At 43.8% G+C, this 26756-nt stretch overlaps 1 pseudogene; it reads right to left on the bottom strand.

Moving 5' to 3' along the window:
• The window catches only part of LOC136499015 (arginine decarboxylase 2-like), a 32646-nt pseudogene extending 10849 nt beyond the window's left edge, over positions 1-21797 (bottom strand).
• Between the last annotated feature and the right edge of the window lie 4959 nt (positions 21798-26756).

Here is a 26756-nt window from a genome sequence, read left to right as displayed (position 1 = left end):
CGCAGAACCGACCAATTCATAAGAGTACAAGTACAATGGCAGCCCGCAAGCGGTTGCACTGTCATACTTGAACCCATATAAACCTGGTAGTCCGTCGAGTACCACGACAGGTCTCGATAAACGATTTACAACAACCAAGATCGTACAAGATTCAACATACATGCCACATATTACATAAAGTTCACAGATACATTTCGTCATCAGAGTATGAATAAAAGTTATTACAAACCGAGTTTGATAAATAAAGCGGAAGCAATTAAGTTCGAAAATAAAGTTTCCAACATAGTTTAATACAGTGCCAAGTCAGATCACATCCACAAAAGCAAGGATAGGAATTAATAAAGAAGCCTACCCAAGGCTTACTCCTCATCCACAGCGGGATAGAAGCAACTCTTGCAATAACCATGATACACAGTGCCATCCGCAACAATGGGAAAATAAACCCTGAGTACGAGAAGGTACTCAGCTAGACTTACCCGTCATGAATCAGAAATAACATGACTCCAAGGATTATGCAAGGCTGTATAAGTGGACATAACTTGACAACAATTTTGCGTAAAAGCAATTGAATTATGGTACAGTTACAATTTCTTTATCAGATTAATTATAACTATCCATTTCTAGATTAGCAACTATCCTATGCCAAACATGTGGTATATCATTTAGAAGCATACAATAGTAACCGTAGCAGGTATTGTAATTCCATATTCATTCAAACCATCATGTTTCATAACACAGTTACTACGATGTTGGGACTAGCCAAGTTTCTCACTATCCGGGAGAGACGGCGATTCGAATTCGATTTCAACCAGCTGGGAATTTATTCCTAACACAAATCCAGGTCTACCAGCCACGATAGCCTTAGGTCACCTTTGGTACAACTCAGGTACACATTTCGTGGGTCCGTACCGCGCCGCACAATCTAGAACACCAGATGCCAGGATGCTCAGGCCAAGCCTGCCCTTGGGCTCAGTCTGATCATTCCCCAGAAGGAGCGCACAACAGAATGGTTCCTGGCCTGAGTTGAATTACTCGGCTTCGCGGTCAGAACGAGTTATCCGGCCAGCTAAGTGAGAGGCATGCGTTCAATCTTGTCAGAAGCACCAACAACGGTACGGTCCTTAATTGACACAGACGGGGATAGATCCACACCCAAGACCTCCATGTCTTGTTGCTTCTCTATCGACTTCCCATCCGGTCTCGATTTACTTTTTCCCCATGGTTCTATTCCACGATAGCAGATATAGCCAACCGTGCTTCGGTATCCACCTACATCTCGTAGGTGATAGGACATCACCCGACTTCTACCGGTCTAAGCATGGCTAAGCATATATTCGATCCTAGACCTATACCAGTTAAAGGTGTAATATCTGGACAAGGAATTTATATGCATCAAGTGGTTCCATTCAACTCTTATAACCTAATGTATCAATCATAAGTACTTAAGTAAACATTTGTAAATTACGGGGAGACTTATAATGCTCCGGGGCTTGCCTCACAGAAAGGAAGTAGGGCGGTGGTCAGGACACTCCGGAAGCTCTTCAGGGTTCTGCTCCACGCCTTCGGGAGCTGCGGCTTGCGGATCCTCCTATTGATTTCCTTCCTCTGCTTCTTCGAATTCCAGCAATGTGATCTCTTCCTCCGATCCTAGATGCATGAATATGGCATAAGTATTACGAATGCATATATGTTAACAAGTTTATCATGTTTATTGAGTAGGTGCATATCTCTTCTCGATTATTTAATTAACTATTTCCACAATGCATCGATTATGCCACAAAACAGTAGCTACTTGTTTCACTCATAACTGGAGTTCTACTAATCCAAATTCAGTGATCCTAGACTTTCTGGAAAGCTTATCAAATTCTCTACAACTTTGTTATTAACCATTTTTACAGTACACATCATTTTCAACATGCAACTCCTCAAACTACAGAATCTATCCAGAAACTATTCAATATGCAATACAAAGTAACAATACTTCTACTTCATGTAATCATTCAAAATTTGACAACATAAAATCTACCAACAGTTTAAGCATACCAAATACATTTAAGATAATATAATGGTGAAGCCCAAACTATTTATTTAAATGCCTTTATTGTTTTATTTAGATATCTAGGTTAAATAATAAACATATAATAGATGTGTTTCAAAAATTCTTAAAAATTTACAGTGCCTTAATAATGCTATCAAAGGACTACTATAAAAATTTCATGTCATTTGACCAAGTAGAACATCGTATACAAAAATGATAAGGCAGCAAGGCTTGAAATAACATAAATGGAAAACCCTATTGAAAAGTGTCAAGCAATAGATTTCCTATTTTTCTTAGCATCCACATACTACTAGGATTACCTCCAAAAAATTTCATGAATTTTGGATTCATAATTAATTTATAAAAATTTACACAAGGATTAACTATTCATAAAAGAAAAATCTATAACTATAAATCTACACATGCACTGGTCCTCAAATTTTTACCAGAGTTCATATATGCTAATACTAGCTTACCACAAACATTTCATAAATTTTGGAGCATAGGAACTCTAGATATAAAATAAACAAATTTGAATGCATTCAAAAGCACATTTCAAATCCCTATTTAAATCTCCAAAAATTTCTACTGTAAATGTTAAAAACATATTTTTCCTAAATACTACACTTCCTAAGGAAACACTAACCAATTTATTTCACAATTTTTAGAGCTATCAAACTGAAGATACAAAATTTACAAAACAACACCAGATCTGGATTTAAATGAACTAGCCTATTGTACTCCTGTCGCTGACCGGTGGGACCCGCCAGATAGGGGACCCCACATGCCAGTGAGCCACGAACAGAGCAGCGGTGCTGCTCGGCACTGCGTGGCTATGGCTCGTCGACGGTGAGCTTCGCTAGTGATGACGTCTACGCTACATGACACTCGTGACCTAGCGCACCCATTGAGATACTTGGTGGGGCCTCTCGCCGGCGCTAACTACGACGGTGGCGGCCATGGCGGCTCGGAGGAGCAGGACGGCGGCGCCATGCCGGTGGAGGCCACGGCGAAGTCAAACGACGCACTCTATAGGACTACGGAGACTCTACGATGGTGGCTACGCGACCTAAACGGCTGGAGCTGCTCCGACGAAGCACGGCCACGGCAGCGGCCATGGCGGAGCTCCGACGAGGCATCCCCGCGGCGGCGCAAGGCAAACTTAGCTTACCAATGGAATGGCTGTGGATGCTGCTATGAGAGAAGGATAGAGCAGATGGAGGTGAAGCTTTAGGCGCGACTGATCGAAGAATGGGGCGGCGGTGATCTCAGGCGGGCTCGGTGGAGCGGTGCTGTGCTCGGCTGCTGCTGCGGCGAGGAATGAGGCCGGGGAAAATGAAAATGGTGACCACGGGAGGGAGCGGGCGGACGCTGGGGAGTTGAAGGCGTGCGTCTGCCTGCCTTGGCCGCGCTGGGCAGAGCGCCGGCGATGCGCGGCCAGCCTCACGTCCACTGCGGCGGCCAAGACCTGAACCGGTCGGCCACTGAAGATTGCGATTCAGTTCGTTCAGTCGAGCGAGGAGCAGCCTGATAGCGCGTTTTTGAGTCGATCAAACTCCTAATCCGTGGACTTCTAGCCAAAACTTCCTAAACCAAAGTTGAAGCCCGAAGTACCAGCTACAATTCTTGTTCAAAGAACTTGTCCTAATTCGCAATAGAAATGGAGTAAAATCATCCCAAACATCGGCTGTCAGCACGGTTAGGGTACAAGACTTAGAAAAATTTCTTAAGTGTTGAAATCTTGATTTTGCTGATTTTTGTGGGACCTTTTCAAGCATGCTAGGAGCTGAATCAGTTAATGACCTCAAAATAAAAGTTGTTCCTTATGTCAAACACTATAACTTTGCTTTAGTGATCTCCTCCATGCAAGGTCTCTAACACCTAGTTCAAACTTGGTCAAACAAGCTACATTCAAATGATGATACATACTCAAACTATGACTTAATGACCTAATTAGCCCTAGCCCTAAATACCAAAGTTGTTCATGATGATATTCTAAACATGTTTAAGCTATTTGCAAGGTCACACAATCATCTACATGTTTACACTCATGATCATATGCACATACACATGGAAACATGAAATAATAAGAATGTTGCACATGTTTCAATCGAATGTTTCAAATGTCAAAGCTTGTATATGAATGCTTTATGATCATGCTCATGCTATGCTAGTCAAGTTATGCAAAGCTAACACCCGAGGTGTTACAGTTGTAGATGGTGTTGGCATCGCTGGTGACCCTCTTGCACATCTTCTTGGCCAGCTTATACATCTCGATGCCCTGCTTTTGGAGCTCGGCGGCATGCGAGTACAAGTCCACGTTGCTGCCACCATAGTGACCCGCCATCCTCGGCTGCTTCGAAGAGAGGTCCAGGATCTTGCTCAGCAGCTGGTCGCAGGTCTCGTCCTCTGGCGGCTCCGGGATCACCGACAACGCCTCGAGGATGATCATGGAGTGGTGCGTTATCATGGCGCGCCCGCTCTCGGTGCATAGCACCAGGGTGCGCGACGCCATTGTCGATGCACTTGAGCCGCTGCCGCCAGCACTGTCACAGAACCGACCAATTTATAAGAGCACAAGTACAAAAACAATCGTTGAAATGATCAAATTCTCGAACTTGAGCCCATAGCCCCATATAAACCCGGTAGTCAACTGAAATCTCGAAGGATTTCAAACCAACTTATATACAACCAAGATCACAGTAATTAAACATAACATATCGTACGTTACAACATTTCGCAGATGTTTGCAAATAGATTACATCATCACAGAGTCATCGTTATTACAAAACCAGTCATGTAAAACATGTGGAAGCAAATAGTTTGACTTACACACCCGAGTTCAAATACAAATACTGGTTCGCTGATCATAACCCGCAAAAGCATTCAGATAAGAGAAACAAAGATCATGCCCATGATCTAGTCTTCATCACCCGCCGCGTGGAGACAATACTTACAGAATCCCTGATATAGAAGGTCATTTGCAAAAAAGCATAAGTAATAATGATCAACTCTTAACCTAAACTAGCAGTGACTTTTAGCCATTAACCTATCATCTATATTAGCACCTGTACTAAACAATTAGTTTATTAGGGTGCGAACATTAATAACCATATCAGGTATACATTATGGCAACCTTATCATCATCATCCATTTAACCATATTGTTAGATTAATTGAATCTACGTTGCCGCTGCTCAGTCAAGTTCTCACTATCCGGGAGAGACGGCGATTCCAATCGATTCCTATCTAGCTGGAGGGGTATTCCTAAACACAAACCCTGCTTCCCTGTTAGGGTCGCAAACAAGTCACCGTTGGTACAATTCAGAAGTCGCGAGTCTGAAACAGTGCCACAAAATCAGAGAACCACTCTACCATGAGTGCTCGGTGACTTAACCCGCCCTTGGGCTTACGCCAATGGTTCCCTACACATCCTTACTTCCATCCAGATTGCGGACCCCTGCTCATGTCCCTGGCCTAAACCGAGCTACTAGGCTTCGCAGTCAGAACGACTTATCCGGCCAGCTAAGTGTTAGGCTGCGTTCAATATGACATGAGGACGTACAGCGTATTGGTCCTTAAATGACTTAGATGGAGTCACTATGTCTGAACCTACACAAGACTCCGTCCGGTCTTAATTCATTATTAACATGGTTCTTTTCCACGATAGCAAATAGAGCCAACCGTGATCCACCTCATCCTAAAGCTCGCAGGTGATAGGAAATCACCTGACTTCTACCGCACTAAGCATAGCTAAGCATTTAACCCGTTCCTAAACTTAAATAGGATTCCAGTGTGATCTCTGGACAAGGAGGGATATATAATGCAGCAATTGGTTCCAACCAATTCCTATACTTAATGCATCATCAATGAATAAAAGATACTCAATGTATTTGTAAAAACATGGGAGGCTTAATATGCTCCGAGGCTTGCCTTTCAGGAAAGAGGAAGGCTGGTGGTCAGGGCACTCGGGCAACTCCTCCGCGGCGGCTGCTTCGTCGGCTTCCTGCACCACGGGCTCCTCCTCCTGGTTGGCTCCCTCGAACTCCAGCAACGTCACTCCCTCCGGCACACCTATTGCATGAATGCGCAAGATAAATATCATGGATGCACATGAATGGAGTCAGGGATGCTCGGGGAATGCACATGTTCGCTGTAGTCTGCATATTCCAACTTAAGCCCTATTCAAATCACTTTACTTACCAAGTTTATACAACCTAATGTATAATTGCTCATCTTCAGATAATGACCTAGCACCTGCACCTAAGCATATTCTCAAGTTAGTCTAACCCCTAAACAATCAACAAGAATATTGCAACAAGCATACAATCAAGCATTTGTATTTCAACAATTGGAGACTATATAGTGGTATAGTAAACTGGCCATAACTGGAGCTTTATAAATCCAAATGACATGCAACAAGACAATTTGGAAAGCTTATGAAATTATCTACAATTCATTTTCAAACCTCAAAGGATGATTCCAACCTTTACCAAGTCGAATTCATCAATTAACAGAACTCTGCCTTCACAAGACAGAGAGTAGGCAAAACTAGAACCTAATTTTAAACAGCTGTAGTTCCTACACTACTAGGCCAAATGCTATCAAATTTTGACATGAGCTAGATACATAAATTATCTACAACTTTTATATACATCACATTTACAGCAAACCAAAATATCATGGGAAACTTTATAAAGTCCCCAGATCTGTCCAGAGGGACATAATGCAAACGAAATAATTATTAACTTATGATGTAAACACATAATTGAATAAAACTAACTCTACTCATTTATTACACATATCACAAGAACACCAGAAAGTAGGGTGTTCATCACCAAAACATTTCTTTTAATACCTTTCTTAATTTATTTAATTAATTAGAGAAAATAGTAAACATATATGAAAACTACACCATTAAATCTACAAAAATTACAGTAGATACTACATGCTCTAAGTAGACTACCATCAAAATTTCACACCATTTGAGCAAGTATAACAGCCTACACAAAAATGATAAGACATAATGGCTTAAAATGACATAATTAGGAAACCTTAGTGAAAAGTGTCAAGCAATGGATTTCACATTTTTCCTAGCATCCTTAAGGTACTAGGATACTACCCACCAAGTTTCATGGTCATAGGATTCCTAGATAATTTATAAAAATTCACACAAGTATCAATCAATGATAAAAGGAAAATCTATAACTCAAAAACCATACATGCAATGACTCTCAAATTTTAACCAGAGCTTCTACTAAGCAAGACTAGCTTACCCACAAAATTTTATAATTTTTGGATCACAGAAACTCAAGATATGATTTAAACAAGTTTGCATGCATTTAAAAACACATTTCAAGTTCCTATTTAATTCATCAAAAAAATTTTACATCATGTGCTCATGTCATATTTTTCTTAAATACTAGACTTCACTGTGAGTCTAACAAAATTTAAATCACACCATTTGGATCTACACATTTGGAGTTACAAAATTCACAAAATAGCATTCAAAACAGGAAATTTGAACTAGCTTTTGAACAAACAGTCACTGATGCGTGGGACCTGCCTGTCAGCCGGACCCACTTGTCAGCGATACAGAACAGGGGAGGCGGCGCTCGATGGCGCGGCAGTGGTCTAGCTCACCGACGGCGAGAACTCCGGTGACACCAAGGCCACCTACGTGCTCTACGTGATGAGGGGAACCGATTGGTGCTACCGGCGAGACCTAAGACCTAGCGGAGGTGGCTCGTCACCGGTGATGGCAGCACGGTAGAGCTCCGGCGCAAGGTGCCGGCGACGGCAAGCCATGGCTGCCTCAACCGAGCTCGGTATGAGCTTTAGAGGGTCGCTACGGTGTTACCCAAGCAAAGAGAGGAGGACGGGAGGGTTCCTAGCTTCCCCGACCATGGCGGCCTCAACTCCGTCGAGGTCACACTCTTGGCGGTGGTGGCGGGAAATGGCCAATGTGCCCTTACCAAGACTCAATCGGCTCAGCTAAGAGGTGGAAGAGGTAGAGGAGGACACGGCGGAGCTGTTGACGAGCTAGCAGTCACGTTTTTGTGGTGGCGAGCAAGCTAGGCGACGACGCTGGCTTGCTCGGCAATGGCGGAGCGGCGATGCTCTGTTGCTGTGCGCGATGGAGGCGACTGGAAACGCAAAATGGATAGGCGAGCTGTCGGGCAGGCGCGCGGGAGGTTCATGTCGTGGCCAGCAACGCTAGGACGATTGCGGTGCGTGGCAGCATGGTCAGACGGCCAGCGACGAGTGTCACCCATGAGGCGCTTGTTTTCTGAAGACGGCAGTCACTGTAGCATCGATTCAGTGAAACCAATCAGCCTGACAGCAAGATTTGACAATGTTTGATCTCTTAAACCGTGATGAATTAGTGGAAGCAATGTACATGAAAGTTGTAGAGCTATGATAGGGCTCCAACAATGCTTTAGAAATCATCAGCTAATTCACAATGGATCACGAGTTGTATCAAGCCAAAGTTGGCTCAATCAAACTGAAATTGCATTTAGGACTTAGAAATATTTTCAAGTGTTGAATCAGCCTTCAATACTGACTTGTGGGTCCTTTTTGAACATGTTGTGCACATTTTCATGACTTGGCTTCTAAACAAAGTTTGTTCCTTATAAAATTTGCTACAACTTTGCTTTAGGTTGCTCAGACATGCAAACATCCTAAGCTACACTTTTTAAACAGTCAAACAAAAGGGTTTACGGGTCAAAACAAGTCAAACCACTTTTTGAAATCCTATTTAGGCAACATGATCAATATGAACAATGTTCCAAATGACATTCTAGGTGTCACTAAGTTGTTTAAGAGAATTTTTAGTCACACCACACATTGGTCACACAGAATCAAGCATTGTATGTACTGAAACAATGAAAAACACATGAAATGTTACACTTGTTTCATAGTCATGTTTCACATGTTTCATGACCTTGTTGCATGGTATTAACTAGCTTTGTTTCACTAAAGTGAGTTGCACAAGTTGCACTTAAGTTTTGTACACCGTTCATTTCATAAAAGAAACAACACACATGAAATATGCAACATGTTGCAATGTTTCGAAATCATGTTTCATGTGATATAAGCTTATGAATGGATGAATGATGCTCATGTTCATGAAATGCAAGTGCAAATGTGGAAGGCAAACACCTGGGGTGTTACAACCCTTCCCCCTTATAAAAATATCATCCTAAGATTTGAAAAACGTACCATTGTTGATAGAATTCCTTATAACCATCCCTCAAATAATCTTCTCTTTCCCACGTTGCATCGCGTTCACTACCCTGATTACTCCACATGACTTTGTAAAACTTGACCACCTGACTCCGAGTCACTCGGTCACGAGTGTTAATCACTCGGACCGGCTTTTCTTCAAAGGTCAAATCTGATTGTAACTCGATATCCCCCAATGGAACTCTCTCTTCAGGGACGTGAAGATATTTCTTCAATTGGGATACATGAAAGACATTGAAGATAGCACTCATCTCAGGAGGTAATTGAATCTTGTATGCCACCTTACCACTTTGTCCAATGATTTCAAATGAACCAACATATCTCGGCGCAAGCTTTCGCTTCACACCAAAGCGTTGGACACTCTTCATGGGTGAGACTTTTAGATAAATGAAGTCTCCAACTTCGAACTCAATAGGTTTTCTACGTCGATCAGCATAACTTTTCTGCCTAGCTTGGGCTGCGGCCATGTGGGTTTGGATAGTACGGACTTGTTCTTCGGCTTCTTGAACAAAATCAATTCCATAATATCTTCTTTCACCGGCTTCTACCCAATTCAACGGGGTTCTACACTTCTGGCCATACAAAGCTTCAAACAGTGCCATCTTGATACTCTATTGATAACTATTATTGTACGAGAATTCAGCTAGGGGCAACCATTTTTCCCATGAGCCCTTAGCCGAGATGACACATGCTCTCAACATATCTTCTAAGATTTGATTCACTCGTTCAGTTTGTCCATTGGTTTGCGGATGATAGGCAGAACTTCTTACTAACTTAGTTCCTAATAATCCGTGTAAGTGCTCCCAAAAGCGAGCAGTGAACTATGGTCCTCTATCCGAGACAATAGTACGAGGGATCCCATGAAGTCGGACTATCTAATTAAAATACAACTCCGCATAGTCGGTTGGATGAAAGTCTATGCGGACAGGAATGAAGTGTGCAGACTTGGTCGGTCGGTCTACAATCACCCAAATGGAGTTAAAATTCCTTTGCATAGTAGGGAGTCCAACAATAAAATCCATACTGATCTCCTCCCATTTCCAACCTGGAATAGAGAGTGGCTGAAGTAATCCAGCTTTCATGTGCACAGCCTTGACCCAACAACAAGTGTCACACCTAGCCACATAAGCGGCTATCTCTTTCTTCATTTTGGTCCACCAAAATCGAGGCTTCAAATCGTGATACATTTTGCTGCTACCAGGATGAATAGATAATTTAGAGGAATGGGCTTCGGATATGATTTGATTTCTAAGCTCTCTATCCTTCGGAACCACCAACCTATCCTTGAACCATGACACGCCATCTTCATCTACTCGAAAATGTTTGGTTTCTTGCTCTTTCATCTTGCGCTTGATGTGGAACACACCTAGATCTGTCTTCTATAGCTCGATAATTCGACCCTGTAGAGTACAACTGACAGTGATGTTGTAAAGGACTGTAGGATGAAGGAGTTTTGACAAATGGACATCACTTTCAATCAACGAGTGGTAATGAGATTTCCTGCTCAAGGCATCCGCGACGATGTTTGCCTTGCCCGGGTGATAGTGCACTTGGAGGTTATAATCCTTGATCAACTCGAGCCATCTTCTCTGACGCATATTCAACTCTGGTTGAGTGAAGATGTACTTGAGACTTTTATGATCAGTGTAGATGTTGCACACATTGCCGAGTAAATAATCTCTCCAGGCCTTCGAAGCATGAACAACTACAACGAGTTCCAAGTCATGCGTTGGATAATTCACTTCATGCTTCCGAAGTTGGCGAGAGGTATAAGCAATGACTCTACCCTCTTGCATAAGAACACCTCCAAACCCAATACCTGATGCATCGCAGAACACATCAAAAGGTTTCTCGATATCCGGTTGTGCCAAAACCAGAGCCGAAGTTAGAAGAGTTCACAGGGTATGGAAAGCCGCATCACACTCGGGAGTCCAAACAAACTTCATGTCTTTTTGCAGCAACCGAGTCATAGGCTTGGCTATTTTAGAGAAATCCAGGATGAAGCGACGATAATAGCCAACCAACCCTAGAAAACTCCGAACCTCGTGCACCGAGATTGGAGCCTTCCAGTTCAACAGTTCTTGCACCTTGGTGGGATCAACCATAATTCCACCATCGGACAACACATGTCCAAGAAAAGGTACCTCACGAAGCCAGAATTCACATTTGCTGAACTTTGCATACAGCTGGTGTTCCCGCAATCTAGTGAGAACAACTCGCAAATGTTCAACATGATCTTCTTCATTCTCAGAATAGACCAAGATATCATCTATAAATACCACCATAAATTTGTCCAACTCGAGCATAAACACCGAATTCATCAGATACATAAAATGTGCGGGGGCATTAGTTAATCCAAAAGACATAACAAGGTACTCATACAGACCATATCTTGTAGAGAATGCAGTTTTTGGGACATCCTCAGGCCAAATTTTGATTTGATGATACCTAGATCTCAAATCAATCTTGGAAAAGACTTTTGCTTTAGACAACTAATCAAATAAGATGTCTATGCGTGGCAGAGGGTACTTATTCTTGATTGTAACTGCATTCAAAGGTCTATAATCTACACACATGCGTAGGGATTGATCCTTCTTCTTTACAAAGATAGCTGGGCACCCTCACGGAGATGAACTAGGGCGGATAAGGCCTTTCTTTAGAAGTTCATTCAACTGGGTCTTAAGTTCGGCTAGTTCATTGGGAGGCATTATATGGCCTTCTAGAGATAGGGCACTATACCAAGACGCAACTCTATCTTGAACTCCACTTCTCGATTCGGGGGCAATCCAGGCAAATCATCAGGAAAAACATCCGAAAAGTCACACATGATAGGGATATCTGCCAGAGACTTTGCTTGCACTGCATTGGTCGTGCAAGAAAGATTGATGTCTCGGGGTAACTGGACTAGAAAACCCTCTTGATTACCAGAATCTCTGAGCATGACTACCCTAGTTGATGTATCAATAAGCACTCCATGATGGCTCATCTAGTTCATTCCCAATATCACATCGATACCTAGCCCCAGTAAAACTACCAGATCAACCTAATAACTTCGCCCCTCTATCTCAAATTATACGTCCCCAACTACTAGCTTGGTTGGGATAATACCACTGGCAGCCCTAATACAATAACCCTCACCCTCAACATATATGTTTTCTGCATAAACTTGGATGCAAATGCTGGACTAATAAAGGAATGTGAAGCACCCGAATCAAATAGTACAACTATGGGGTGTTGATCAACCAGAAACTTACCAGCAGTCACTACCTCTCCTGAAGGAATCTCAGTTATATTAGTGTGGTTCACCTGCCCTTGACGGCCACCTTGGTAGTTATTCTTCTTAGGGTAAGGACACTTCCTCGACCAGTGGCCTAGCTTGTTGCAGTTCTAGCATGGCATGTTGCTTGGCGGAACGTTGGAACTGCCTTGACTGGTAGTGCCCTTAGGAAGAGCAACTGTAAATGCCTTACAAAACCCAGTCTTGGCGGGATTCTTCTTTAGCAATGGGCGGAACTTAGCGGCTGATGCTGGAGGGTGAAATGGAGCCCTCTGTGTGGCTAGAGCCTTGGATTGTGAGGCACCTGCCTCATAGGCCCGCTTACGACTTTTTGAAGCAGCATACACATCATTGTTGTTCTCTTGCGATAAGGCATCACTCACAAATTCATTAAACTGAGCACACTTGCAATTTCCCATGGTCTTCATCAATTTGGGGCTAAGTCCCCGCTTGAAACTAGCAATCTTTTTGGCATCGGTATCCACAAACTCGGTAGCATACCTTGCAAGGTTGTTGAAAGCCTGTAGGTATTCATTCAAGCTCTTGTTCCCCTAGGTCAGCTTCATGAACTCTATATGTTTGATCGCCATGAGACCAGGAGGAATGTAATTTCCCCTGAAAGCAGACTTGAACTGGTCCCAAGTGATTTGGGCATTAGCAGGCATAGTGGACCGATAATGACTCCACCAAATGCCAGCTGGCCCATGCAGTTGGTGAGATGCATACTCAGTCTTCAGCACCTCAGTCAAGCGGAGCAGATGGAACTTCTGCTCGAGAGTATTTAACCACTCATCAGCTTGTAGGGGCTCCTCAGCCTCCTTGAAGATCGGGGGTTTCATGTCAAGGAAATCCTTGAAGTCACTATATTGATTTGGTTCTGGTCCTTGGCGTGGACCACGGCCATCATGATTCGCAATCGTACGGAGAGCCTCAGCCATAGTGCGCTGTCCTTCTACAAGAATTGCCATCAATTCCGTGGGTGTGGGTGGTGGTGGTGGTGGAAGATCATCATCATCACCCGCACCGATGGAATGAGTACGAGGCATCTGCAACAATGCGCAACCAGTAATTATTGATGATGTTAGCACATTGGAGAGGAACAATGTAATTGTGCCAAACTGAATTTACTGACGAGAATGAAAACTTCATACAATAAACAGAGGCAATAATTCATTCTCCAATCCCCACATCATCAATTAGATTACTAGCGCCATACGCAGTGCATTCCAACATGACAAGTTTTAAACTTAACCATTACGATACGCATCCCGAAGGGAGCGAATTAAAGTACATTACATGCCAAGTTTGAATTAAAAAATACATCCAACATCAGTCATCGCACTTAAGTCCATTACATCAATGATTGCAAAAGCTTAACTAGTGAGACTTGCTAACTACTACTCATCGAAGTGATCGCTGTCCACATTGGAGACACCTTGGACTTCTTCTAGGTCTTCCTCTTCTTCTTCATCTACAGGCTCAGCTGCATTATCATCCATCTGCACGTCCTCTTCTTCATCATCGGCCTCAATCACTTGAGGTCCACCCACATTTGGATGCCTTGGTATGGGGCGAGGAATAGGAAACAGACGGTTGTGCAGTTGATGGTGCTCAACTTGAAGCTCTTCAAGCTATTCTTATAGTGCTTGCTCTCTTTGAAAGGCGTTGTGGTTAGCCAAAATCCAACCCGACGTCTTTCTTCTGCTAACTCTAAAGCTGCATCTCTATGACAGGTCACATGATCCAACTCTTGTGCAGTCTCATCTTTCTCAATAGTGAGGTTCATCAGCTGGTTATGAAGCTCGTCTCTCTCACGTGTTGTTTGGGCCCACTGTTGTAGACGATAATTTGCAATACCGTGAATCTCCTCAACTTCTTGCTGAGCTCTCCCACATGCATCCGCCCTACGGTGATACTTGCGGGTACGCAACCTGAACTTGTGCTGGGCTGCCATTGCCTTGCCAGTTTCATCTAGCGCACTAGAAAGGGTGTTTTGCCTGACTTGATAAAGCTTCAAGACCACCATTATAGCACTCATTCCTAGCATTGTCGCTTTGCACACGTTTGCCACGGCCTTGAACCAAGGCCTGACCAATGTCCTGAGTCCACTCAGCCTCAGTAGGAGACACTCGGGGAATGGATGAAGCAGGTCCACCTACTAACTCATCCCTGAAGCTTTGTGCTATATCCATCAGCACATCAAGGGCAGCAACCTGAGCGGCTTCCCATGGGCTTCGTCCATCAGTCTCAATGCTCCACCCATGCCACAACGGTCTTGTGGGGTTTTGCGGCACTATAAAGGTCACGACGTACCATGGTACATCTCTCAATGGTACCGCCTGCCTCCACGTGTAGCTGGGTGCCTCCGGGTACCCAACTGAACTGAGCACTCTCCAGAGCAGGGTGGGAGTACCGAACTGGTCCAAAAAGGTGCTGCTACCAGTAGGAAACACGGGCGCGGCCATCTGTATCAAAAAGGGATGCAATTCACGTGAGAGGATTATTTTGCTGAGAGGTTGCACTTTATACTTGGGATAAGCAATTATAAGGGAGGGAGTAATGCAATATGAATGACATGAGTGAATATGATGCATGCTCGTTCCGTACGTCCTCACAAACCTAAGAAAATTTAAGCTTTAGCGGAATATACGGTGGCATACATACGTTCTCTCAATTAGTGGTAACTAGTCGATCTACATGGTGCATTGTTAGCGTACCTGTAGAAAACTTCATTGCAGCCCAACCCAACAAGATATAATGCTAATAACACAAGTCATAACTAAGACACTCTCCATATATACATCCCCAGATATATATACTTCGGTATCCAAACTACCCAACAAATGTACCCACAATTAAGTACCTTCATATATACATGTAAGCAACATGTAAATACTCCAGTAACCACAACTAGCTCTCCCCTAGAACGACGGTTGGACGGTCATGCTCTCGCAACTCACGCTTACCTTGGCGTAGAGGCAATTGATCCATACATTACCATTCAAACGAATGGCACCCATGCAATATCACACCGCATGGACGACGAAATAGAAACAATCAATTTCCCCCACGTTAGTAATTATATATAAGCCACCTAGAAGTCCTTAAGTGGGCTACAAGGGATGTGATCACCAGTACACCATAAAAATTTTGATTTTTGAACACTTATGTATAACTATGAGTTGGCAAACTGTTTTCACAACAAAAGCTTTTGTTTTAAATAGCCGTAAGACATGTTTAATGTTGAATCTAGCTCCGATACCAGCTGTCACAGAACCGACCAATTTATAAGAGCACAAGTACAAAAACAATCGCCGAAACGATCAAATTCTCGAACTTGAGCCCATATAAACCCGGTAGCCAACTGAAATCTCAAAGGATTTCAATCCAACTTGCATACAACCAAGATCACAGTAATTCAACATAACATATCGTACGTTACAACATTTCGCAGACGTTTGCAAATAGATTACATCATCACAGAGTCATCGTTATTACAAAACCAATCTTGTAAAACATGCGGAAGCAAATAGTTTGACTTACACACCCTGAGTTCAAATACAAATACTGGTTCGCTGATCACAACCCTGCAAAAGCATTTAGATAAGAGAAACAGAGATCATGCCCATGATCTAGTCTTCGTCACCCGCCAGGTGGAGACAATACTTACAGAATACCTAATATAGAAGGTCATCTGCAACAAGAGGGAATAAACCCTGAGTACGAGAATGTACTCAGCTAGACTTACCCGTCGAAAACCAAAACAAATGACACCAAGGATTATGCATAGCTTAATTTAGTGGATCTGGCTGACACTTTCTTTTTGCAAAAAAGCATAAGTAATAATGATCAACTCTTAACCTGAACTAGTAGTGACTTTTAGCCATTAACCTGTCATCTATATTAGCACCTGTACTAAACAATCAGTTTATTAGGGTGCGAAAATTAATAACCATATCAGGTATACATTGTGGCAACCTTATCATCATCATCCATTTAACCATATTGTTAGATTAATTGAATCTACGTTGCCGCTGCTCAGTCAAGTTCTCACTATCCGGGAGAGACTGGCGATTCGAATCGATTCCTATCCAGCTGGAGGGGTATTCCTAAACACAAACCCTGCTTCTCCCCGTCAGGGTCGCAAACAAGTCACCGTTGGTACAATTTAGAAGTCATGAGTCCGAACAGTACCGCAAAATCAGAGAACCACTCTGCCATGAGTGTTCGGTGACTTAACCCGCCCTTGGGCTTACGCCAATGGTTCCCTGCACATCCTTACTTCCATCCAGATTGCGGACCCCTGCTCACGTCCCCGGCCTGAACCGAGCTACTAGGCTTCGCGGTCGGAATGACTTATCTAGCCAGCTAAGTGTTAGGCTGCGTTCAACATGACATGAGGACGTACAGTGTATCGGTCCTTAAACTGACTCAGACGGAGTCACTATGTCTGAACCTACACAAGACTCCGCCCGGTCTTAATTCATTATTAACATAGTTCTTTTCCACGATAGCAAATAGAGCCTACCGTGATCCACCTCATCCTAAAGCTCACAGGTGATAGGAAATCACCTGACTTCTATCGCACTAAGCATGGCTAAGCATTTAACCTGTTCCTAACTTAAATAGGATTCCAGTGCGATCTCTGGACAAGGAGGGATATATAATGCAGCAATTGGTTCCAACCAATTGCTATACTTAATGCATCATCAATGAATAAAAGATACTCAATGTATTTGTAAAAACATGGGAGGCTTAATATGCTCCGGGCCTTGCCTTTTAGGAAAGAGGAAGGCTAGTGGTCAGGGCACTCGGGCAACTCCTCCACGGCGGCTACTTCGTTGGCTTCCTGCACCACGGGCTACTCCTCCTAGTTGGCTCCCTCGAACTCCAGCAACGTCACTCCCTCCGGCACACCTATTGCATAAATGCGCAAGATAAATATCATGGATGCACATGAACGAAGTCAGGGATGCTCGGGGAATACACATGTTCACTGTAGTATGCATATTCCAACTTAAGCCCTATTTAAATCACTTTACTTACCAAGTTTATACAACCTAATGTATAATTGCTCATCTTTAGTTAATGACCTAGCACCTGCACCTAAGCATATTCTCAAGTTAGGCTAACCCCTAAACAATCAACGAGAACATTGTAACAAGCATACACTCAAGTATTTGTATTTCAGCAATTGGAGAATATATAGTGGTACAGTAAACTGGCCATAACTGGAGCTTTGTAAATCCAAATGACATGCAACAAGACAATTTGGAAAGCTTATGAAATTTTCTACAATTCATTTTCAAACCTCAAAGCATGATTCTAATCTTTACTAGGTCGAATTCCTCAATTAACAGAACTCTGCCTTCACAAGACAGAGAGTAGGCAAAACTGAAACCTAACTTTAAATAGCTGTAGTTCTTACACTACTGGGCCAAATGCTATCAAATTTTGATAGGAGCTAGATACATAAATTATCTACAACTTTTGTATTCATCACATTCACAGCAAACCTAAAATATTATGGGGAACTTTCCCCAGATCTGTCTAGAGGGACATAATGCAAATGAATAATTATTAACTTATGATGTAAACACATAATTGAATAAAACTAACTCTACTCACTTATTACACATATCATAAGAACACAAAAAAGTAGGGTGTTCATCACCAAAACATTTCTTTTAATACCTTTCTTAATTTATTTAATTAATTAGAGGAAATGGTAAACATATATGAAAACTGCACCATTAAATCTACAAAAAGTACAGTAGATACTACATGCTCTAAGTAGACTACCATCAAAATTTCACACCATTTGAGCAAGTATAACAGCCTACACAAAAATGATAAGACATAATGGCTTAAAATGACATAATTAGGAAACCTTAGTGAAAAGTGTCAAGCAACAGATTTCATATTTTTCTTAGCATCCTTAAGGTACTAGGATACTACCCACCAAGTTTCATGGTCATAGGATTCCTAGATAATTTACAAAAATTCACAAAAGTATCAATCAATGATAAAAGGAAAATCTATAACTCAAAAAACATACATGCAATGACTCTCAAATTTTAACCAGAGCTTCTACTAAGCAAGACTAGCTTACCCACAAAATTTCATAATTTTTGGATCACAGAAACTCAAGATATGATTTAAACAAGTTTGCATGCATTTAAAAACACATTTCAAGTTCCTATTTAATTCATCCAAAATTTCTACATCATGTGCTCATGTCATATTTTTCTTAATTACTAGACTTCACTGTGAGTCTAACCAAATTTGAATCACACCATTTGGATCTACACATTTGGAGTTACGAAATTCACAAAACAACATTCAAAACAGGAAATTTGAACTAGCTTTTGAACAAACAGTCACTAACGCATGGGACCTGCCTGTCAGCCGGACCCTCTTGTCAGTGATACAGAACAGGGGAGGCGACGCTCGATGGCGCGGCGGTGGTCTAGCTCACCGACGGCGAGGACTCCGGCGACACCAAGGCCACCTACGTGCTCTACGTGATGAGGGGAACCGATTGGTGCTACCGGTGAGACCTAAGACCTAGCGGAGGTGGCTCGTCACCGGTGATGGCGGCACGACAGAGCTCCGACGCGAGGTGCCGGCGACGGCAAGCCATGGCTGCCTTAACCGAGCTCGGTATGAGCTTCAGAGGGTCGCTACGGTGTTACCCAAGCAAAGAGAGGAGGACGGGAGGGTTCCTAGCTACCCCGACCACGGCGGCGTCAACTCCGAAGGTCACGCTCATGGCGGCGGTGGCGGGAAATGGCCAATGTGCCCTTACCAAGACTCAATCGGCTCAGCTAAGAGGTGGAGGAGGTAGAGGAGGACACGGCAGAGCTGTTGACGAGCTGGCAGTCGCGTTTTTGCGGCGGCGAGCAAGCTAGGCGATGGCACGGCTTGCTCGGCAATGGCGAAGCGGTGGTGCTCTGTTGCTGCGCGCGATGGAGGCGATTGGAAACGCAAAATGGACAGGCGAGCTGTCGGGCAGGTGCGCGGGAGGTTCATGTCGTGGCCAGCAACGCCAGGACGGCCGTGGCGTGTGGCAGCGCGGTCAGACGACCGGCGACGAGTGTCACCCACGCGACGCTCGTTTTCTGAAGACGGCAAGTCACTGTAGCATCGATTAAGTGAAACCAATCAGCCTGACAGCAAGATTTGACAGCGTTTGATCTCTTAAACCGTGACGAATTAGTGGAAGCAATGTACATGAAAGTTGTAGAGCTATGATAGGGCTCCAACAATGCTTTAGAAATCATCAGCTAATTCTCAATGGATCACGAGTTGTATCAAGCCAAAGTTGGCTTAATCAAACTGAAATTGCATTTAGGACTTAGAAATATTTTCAAGTGTTGAATCAGCCTTCAATACTGACTTGTGGGTCCTTTTTGAATATGTTGTGCTCATTTTCATAACTTGGCTTCTAAACAAAGTTTGTTCCTTATAAAATTTGCTACAACTTTGCTTTAGGTTGCTCAGACATGCAAACATCCTAAGCTACACTTTTTAAACAGTCAAACAAAAGGGTTTAGGGGTCAAAACAAGTCAAACCACTTTTTGAAATCCTATTTAGGCAACATGATCAATATGAACAATGTTCCAAATGATATTCTAGGTGTCACTAAGTTGTTTAAGAGAATTTTTAGTCACACCACACATTGGTCACACAGAATCAAGCATTGTATGTACTGAAACAATGAAAAACACATGAAATGTTACACTTGTTTCATAGTCATGTTTCACATGTTTCATGACCTTGTTGCATGGTATTAACTAGCTTTGTTTCACTAAAGTGAGTTGCACAAGTTGCGCTTAAGTGTTGTACACTGTGCATTTCATAAAAGAAACAACACACATGAAATATGCAACATGTTGCAATGTTTTGAAATCATGTTTCATGTGATATAAGCTTATGAATGGATGAATGATGCTCATGTTCATGAAATGCAAGTGCAAATGTGGAAGGCAAACACCTGGGGTGTTACAAGCACGACGCTGGACGCGTACTCCTCCAGCCCGTACGCCACGTCGCCACCGACATGTCGGAGGCGCCCGACCGGGTCCCGTCGTAGTCCACCCTGAGCCCGCCGCCGCAGTCCAGCATGGTCATCGGCGCGCCGTACTTGTTCACCAGGTTGCAGTAGATGCCGGCGGCCTCGCTGACCGCCTTGTACACCATCTCCGTCTTCGGGATCATGGAGCCGATGTGGAAGTGGAGCATCGTGAGCTAGTGCAGCTTGCCCATCTTCTTGAGCCTCTCGGCCACGTCGTAGATCTTCTCCTCCAGCAGGCCGAACTTGCCGCGCTTGCCGGCCGTCGAGCCGAAGTGGCCAGGTATCTTGGTGAGAAGCTTGGCCCGAATGCCGATGACCGGCTCGATACCCAGCTTGGCGCTCTGCTCGACGACGATGTCGAGCTCCTCCTCCATCTCCATCACGAGGCCTATGGCGCTCTGCAGTTGAGGCCATGGTTTTCTTTTTCGGCCGAAATCTCCTGATATTTTCAATATATCCTTTTTATCCGTAGATGCCGATAAGAAAATATCTATCTTTTTTGTACAAATTTTGTTTAAATTTACTTAAATTCAAATTAAATTTTATTTGAATTTGGTCTGATATTTCTAATATATCCTGTTTGTCCTCTTTATCTGTGACCCTGATAAATTTTAATTTCCAAAAATGAAAACCTTGGTTGAGGCCCATGGCATGCGCCGACAGCGCAAGCGAGATGAAATCCGCATCCTTGTAGCCATTGCACACCAAGTAGGCTGCTGGTTTGGCCTTGGTGAGGCAGCCCATGGCGATGAGCAGTTCCGGCTTGGAGGCTGCCTCGACCCCGTAGCTCTCGTCGTAGCCGAACCTGACGAGGTCCTGGATGATGTCCTGTTCTGGTTCACCTTCATCGGGTACACGCCATGGTACCTGTTCTTGTACCCGGTGCTGTGGACGGCATCCTTGAACGCGGCGTGGAGAGAGTCGAGGCGGACCTTGATCACATCGGGGAAGCGGAGGATCATCGGGAACTGGACTTCCTTGCCGTCGTTGGTGCTGCCCGCTAAGACCTTTTGGATGACGGAGTCCACGTCGATCTCCTGCCCCGGCGTCGTCTCGCGGCCATGGGGCTTGGCGCAGAGGTGTCCCAGGGAGTTCACCGTGAAGTAGGGCTCGCCCCAGCCGAGGATGTTGTAGAGCTCGCCGTAGTTTTTGGCCATGGTGAGCAAGTGATTGCCTGTCCAAAAACAGTAACCTGTGGTCCTGTTTCCTGAAACTGAAGTTGTGTTACTAGTTACTACGTACCTCAGAGGATATACATATATATTGGGCGAAAATGGTTTAGGTGTTGAACAATTAGAAATGGCGAACAAGGTGCGGTTTGGATAGCATATTAATATTATAGGGTATGTCAGGGGACAGTCGGGTGCATTGGGCATGATCAGCATCATCCGGAGGACGAATAATTTTACAGTGCATTGGGCATTCAGTTTACACAGGATTTAAATTGCTGGTGAAATTTCGGACTCTCCGGAGGTAAACGAATTTACTTTTGTTCAAAAACATTGTTTTTAATAAATTTTACCTTACTTAAAAATAGTTTATGATTATTACCGAAACAGTTTTTGTCAACCATATATTTACTGGCTGGTTCTATTAGAATCTTTGGTGATAATATATCACTACTGGTCACATCTAGCCTAGACACCAAGGTAATCTCTAGCCTAGGTAGGTAATCTCTAGCCTAGGTACCACGTCTACATTTATCGATTACTATCTTACTCATCAACGAAGCAAGGCATCCAATCAAAGCATAAACTAGGTAGTGGACGAGGAACCAGTAAACAACTTAAATATTAATTGAATGCTTAATTAAATAGAGAGGACAAAGTTACCGGATATTACTCCAAGCAGAGATGCATTCATCGAGCTATAGAGTAGTGGAGAAGCTGATAGCCTTGACTTCTCCGCACTCTCACATGGTCCCTCTTTCTATTTTTCTAAATATGATAATAGTACAGCAAACATTCACTATTCTAGGCTCTGTTCGGTAGGACTTATTGCTGTTGTGGCTGATTTATAGGCTGATTTGTTGTGAGAGAAAAATATTGTTCTATAGCTAAAAAAGTAGGGCTAATTCTGGCTTATAAGCTCAAGCAAACAGAGCCATTATCTTTGCCTTTTTGTGTGTTTAAGAGAGAGATTAATGGACTATTTATTGTGATAGGATGTGTCTTGGGAGGGTGGAGATGCTTCCTTGATGCTAGAGAATATTCCTACATGGAGTAGGAGTAAAGTTAAAACTTCCAAGGAGGTGTCTTGGGGGAAATAAAGATGTTTCCTTGATAACAAGAAATATTCCTACATGGACAAGTTGAAGCTTCTCAAGGAGGTGTCTTGGGAGGAATGAAGATGCTTCCTTGATACAAAAATATTCATAGGTAAAGTAGGAGTCAAGTTGAAGCTTCCAAGGAGGTATCTTGGGGGTGGATAAAAAAAGTTATTTGTAGATAGAGTAGAAGTCAAGTCGAAGCTTCCCAAATGTCCTCCCCATGTTCCACCTAACCCAAACCGACCTTGGAATGTCAGTGGATAAGTTCTCCATGTGCTAGCTTCATAGGGCTCAAAACCTTAATAAATCAGCGTTAACCAGGGAGCGCTAGATGGAAAACAATACGCTAGTAAAATAACCGCTACAAACCGTCTTCTTCTAAATGCCACGTAACCCTGGCCGGTCAGGCGGTTCCCACACTCAAGTGCTCCCCTATGTGCATGGGGGGCTCATATGGACCAATCGGTCGGCACCTTGCACTGTGTCGACTAGTTCCCACCTTGCATGTTGATCGAACAAAAGATTACAAAATAGAACTTGCCTTTAGCTATGTGGTCACCCACACTCGACTACCTACATGTCTATGAAATAGAATCCAAATTTGCTAATGTCAACATTTGGTGAATGGTTTTGAAATTTTAAAAATACATAGTTTAGAGACTAAGCATCCAAATTAAATTCGATTACATCATTGTGCTTCTTAAAATAAATCCTTCAAAATAAGACCCACATTGATATATTTAGATAAAGTTTCATTATCGAACATTTATCTTATGAAGTAGCATATTTTCTTTGAAGGGGCTCATCGACAACTTCGGCCTGAACACCTACTTTCACTAGTACGACTATGTGGACTACACCAAGCGTGACTGAGGATTCGATCACGAGCGTCGGCCAAGAGGGGCTAGGGGAGCACACTAGAGGACCAACCACTCTGGGGCGTGAAGTCTTTTTCCCGATGCTCGTGAGTGAAGATTTGGAGGCCTCGTAGCAACCTTCGGCCACAACTACTTTGACTACTCCAACCATGACAACTACATCCATTTCTGAAGAGAAGACGCATCATCAAGTGAAGCTCCTGACGTGAAAGCCTGAAGACAAAGGCTCATGCATCAAGAACGCCTCAGCTCAGAGACGAAGACCAGTGTGCCGAGAAGATACCGGAGGTGAAGGCCTTGGAGACAAAGACCCGTGCATCGAGACGGTCCTAGAGATGAAGACCTGCTTGCCGAGCGAAGCTGATGAACCATGTTATAGAAGCAATAGAAGGAGCCAAACCCGAAAGATGAAGACGTCCCAAAGATCAATGCACTTGGAGCTAGAAGCATTAGGAATTAGAACATGTATATGTTAGAGTCATGCACATGCTCTTTTCTTCATGCTCTTTTTTCCCACAAGATTTTTGGGATGGAGTTTTTAGTGAGGCACATATGTGTAGGTTGCGAAGGGCAATCTTCGCAACCAGGCTTTGAGTTCTATTGTGCCTCTTCTTGTATGAGCATCTACTAGGTCATGTAGTATCGACCATATGACCTAGTAGTTGAGAGGCTACTTTTGGGGGAAGCCCATATGGTATATGGGCCAACTCCTTCTTGAAGAGGCCCAATAGAAGTTAGTGTAGTGTCTTATTGTCGGATTGTTTTGCTCTGACAATATCCAGCAATGTGATCGCGTAGATGGAATCAGATGGTAGCACATGAGACACAAGGATTTATACTAATTTGGGAGCATAGTGCGCGCTAAACCCTAGTCCAGTGGTGCGGCTGCTCTTGTATTCGTATGCTCAATTACAAAGAATGTTGCTCCTAGCTATGAGGATAGATGGAATAGGTGAAAGATGGATCCCATGCCCAAGGTCCCTACCCTCCTTTATATAGGTAGGAGAGGTAGGGTTATAGGGAGGGCGATTGGGCTAACAGATTGTGTTCCTAGTTTGTTACAACAGATTGATCCTAGCTATCGTCCAGATACGTCCATCTTGGTTTGCCTTGATCTCCACATTGGTCGACCGCGTTAGCCCTTGTGGGCCTCCTCCTTGATGCCTGCTGGGTCGATAGCTTGGTGGTGGTCATATATACGGGCAGTGTAGGTACCTCTTGCCCATATCTATGACAGTAGCCCCCGTAGGACTTAATGATAAGCTAGCATGTAGCTTCAAACCCTCGGGACGTTGTAGTCTCCCTTATAAGTTCTACGTACTGTGAGTACACAGTAAGCATCTTCGGGTGCCGAAGCTCTGAGCAGTGCACTTGGATATTCCCAAGTATTGGGGAGCCAGTATGTTGCCGCTCGAGTGCTAAGAGCATTTCTCGGGTAGCGAGAATCTTCTTCAAGCATCGAGTGAGATGGTGGTACACCGTACATCATGGAACATTGTTCCCTAGCATCTGTATGTGCTTGGCTCAGGTGGTACACCCCATATCAGGAAACGTAGTTTCCTAGGCGTAGCCCTCGGAACATTGTTAACATCGTGTTCGGGTGGTGTACCCAATAACCAGAGGCGTAGCCTCTAGGAAATCATAGATGCCATGCTAGGGTAAAAATACCGCTGTACTCGAGAAGTTGGTTCCCGACGTATTCTGGTGTGTAAATAGTGGTTGCATATCATTAAGTCCTAGCCATAAAACAATAATGAGGAGGGGTAGGTGCACCTCCATCCCTCGCGCGTCACTAAGCCAGTTGATTTTTAGGGTGACCTATTGTAGGTCGTTTGTTAACGAGCACTAAGGGCATCACATTTTTCTTCGAGACCCATGAAGTAACATGATTTGAATTTTCGTGAGCCTCATTAGTGGAAGAGTGAGAACATGGTCTTGGAGCCCTATGGCCAATATAACAGTGTCTCGGGCCAGGCACTACTGTGGGTGAGTAACGAACGCATGAGCAGCTGTCGATAGTTGCGTTTATCACTCTTTGAGCTGGTAATGGGTAGAATGAGTGAACGTCCGCTATCACTAAAAGGAAGCGATAGGACAAAGCCTGACCAGTGGGGGCAAGTCATAAAACTCTTTTTCTAGATTCTAGGAGCTCGTACTTTGGTTATCTCCATGGGACAACCAGTTTTCTGGTTTCCCCAAAGGGGCACACATCCGCTAAAATAAGGTACTTCGAGCTCATCCAGATATTGGGTGATTTATGTGACACCGAGTGTCAAATGTTTAGGATCAGACTGGTGACGCTCCTAAATACCCCCTGACTCTAGAGGGGCAAGGTTGGTAGCAAATGAATCACTACGCTTACACCTACTGAGGGGGTGAGCCAGACCGAGTACTCGATCTGAGTGTCGTCTCACTCGCCTACACTAGCTCGGGTGATGGATTTTAGACCTTTTGGTCCCACAGCCTCCATGGTTACGTGGATGGGTTTCTTCTCTATGAAGCGGAAGCATCAGTTTTGGTGGCTCATCTCCCCACATGTCTATCTCAAAAGCCATGCCTCTTAGAGATCATGGGGGCATAGCTGGGCCTTAACTCCTCCTTTCGCCTGTGGAGACTACTGAATTCCATCGACCGTGCACATCCCCTGCCTATAAAATAGAGGAATAGAGGAGGAGGGTTAGTACATCTGCATAGTAGCCTTTGCACGCTCACCTTCCTTTGCTCATAACATCTTCTGTCGTCGTCAGATCTTGCCTTCCCTCCATGGCCGGAGAGAAGCGCCAGCAGGAGGAGCCTAAGGAGGGATATGCCAAGAGGGGTGTGCCTCCCTCTGCTCAGGCCTTCTACCTAGGCTTGATGGGGTTTGGGTAAGGATAGATCTATTGTTCACTTTGTTGGGAAAGGACCTGATACGTTTCTTGATGCAGTGGTTTCTCGTCGGCGCGCTCGATGCCATGGTCGGCCACCGT

The sequence above is a fragment of the Miscanthus floridulus genome, chromosome 13, assembly GCF_019320115.1.
Source record: "Miscanthus floridulus cultivar M001 chromosome 13, ASM1932011v1, whole genome shotgun sequence".
Lineage (NCBI taxonomy): Eukaryota > Viridiplantae > Streptophyta > Magnoliopsida > Poales > Poaceae > Miscanthus > Miscanthus floridulus.
The sequence above is the reverse complement of the archived record's forward strand: the minus strand, read 5'-3'. Positions and strand labels throughout refer to the sequence as shown.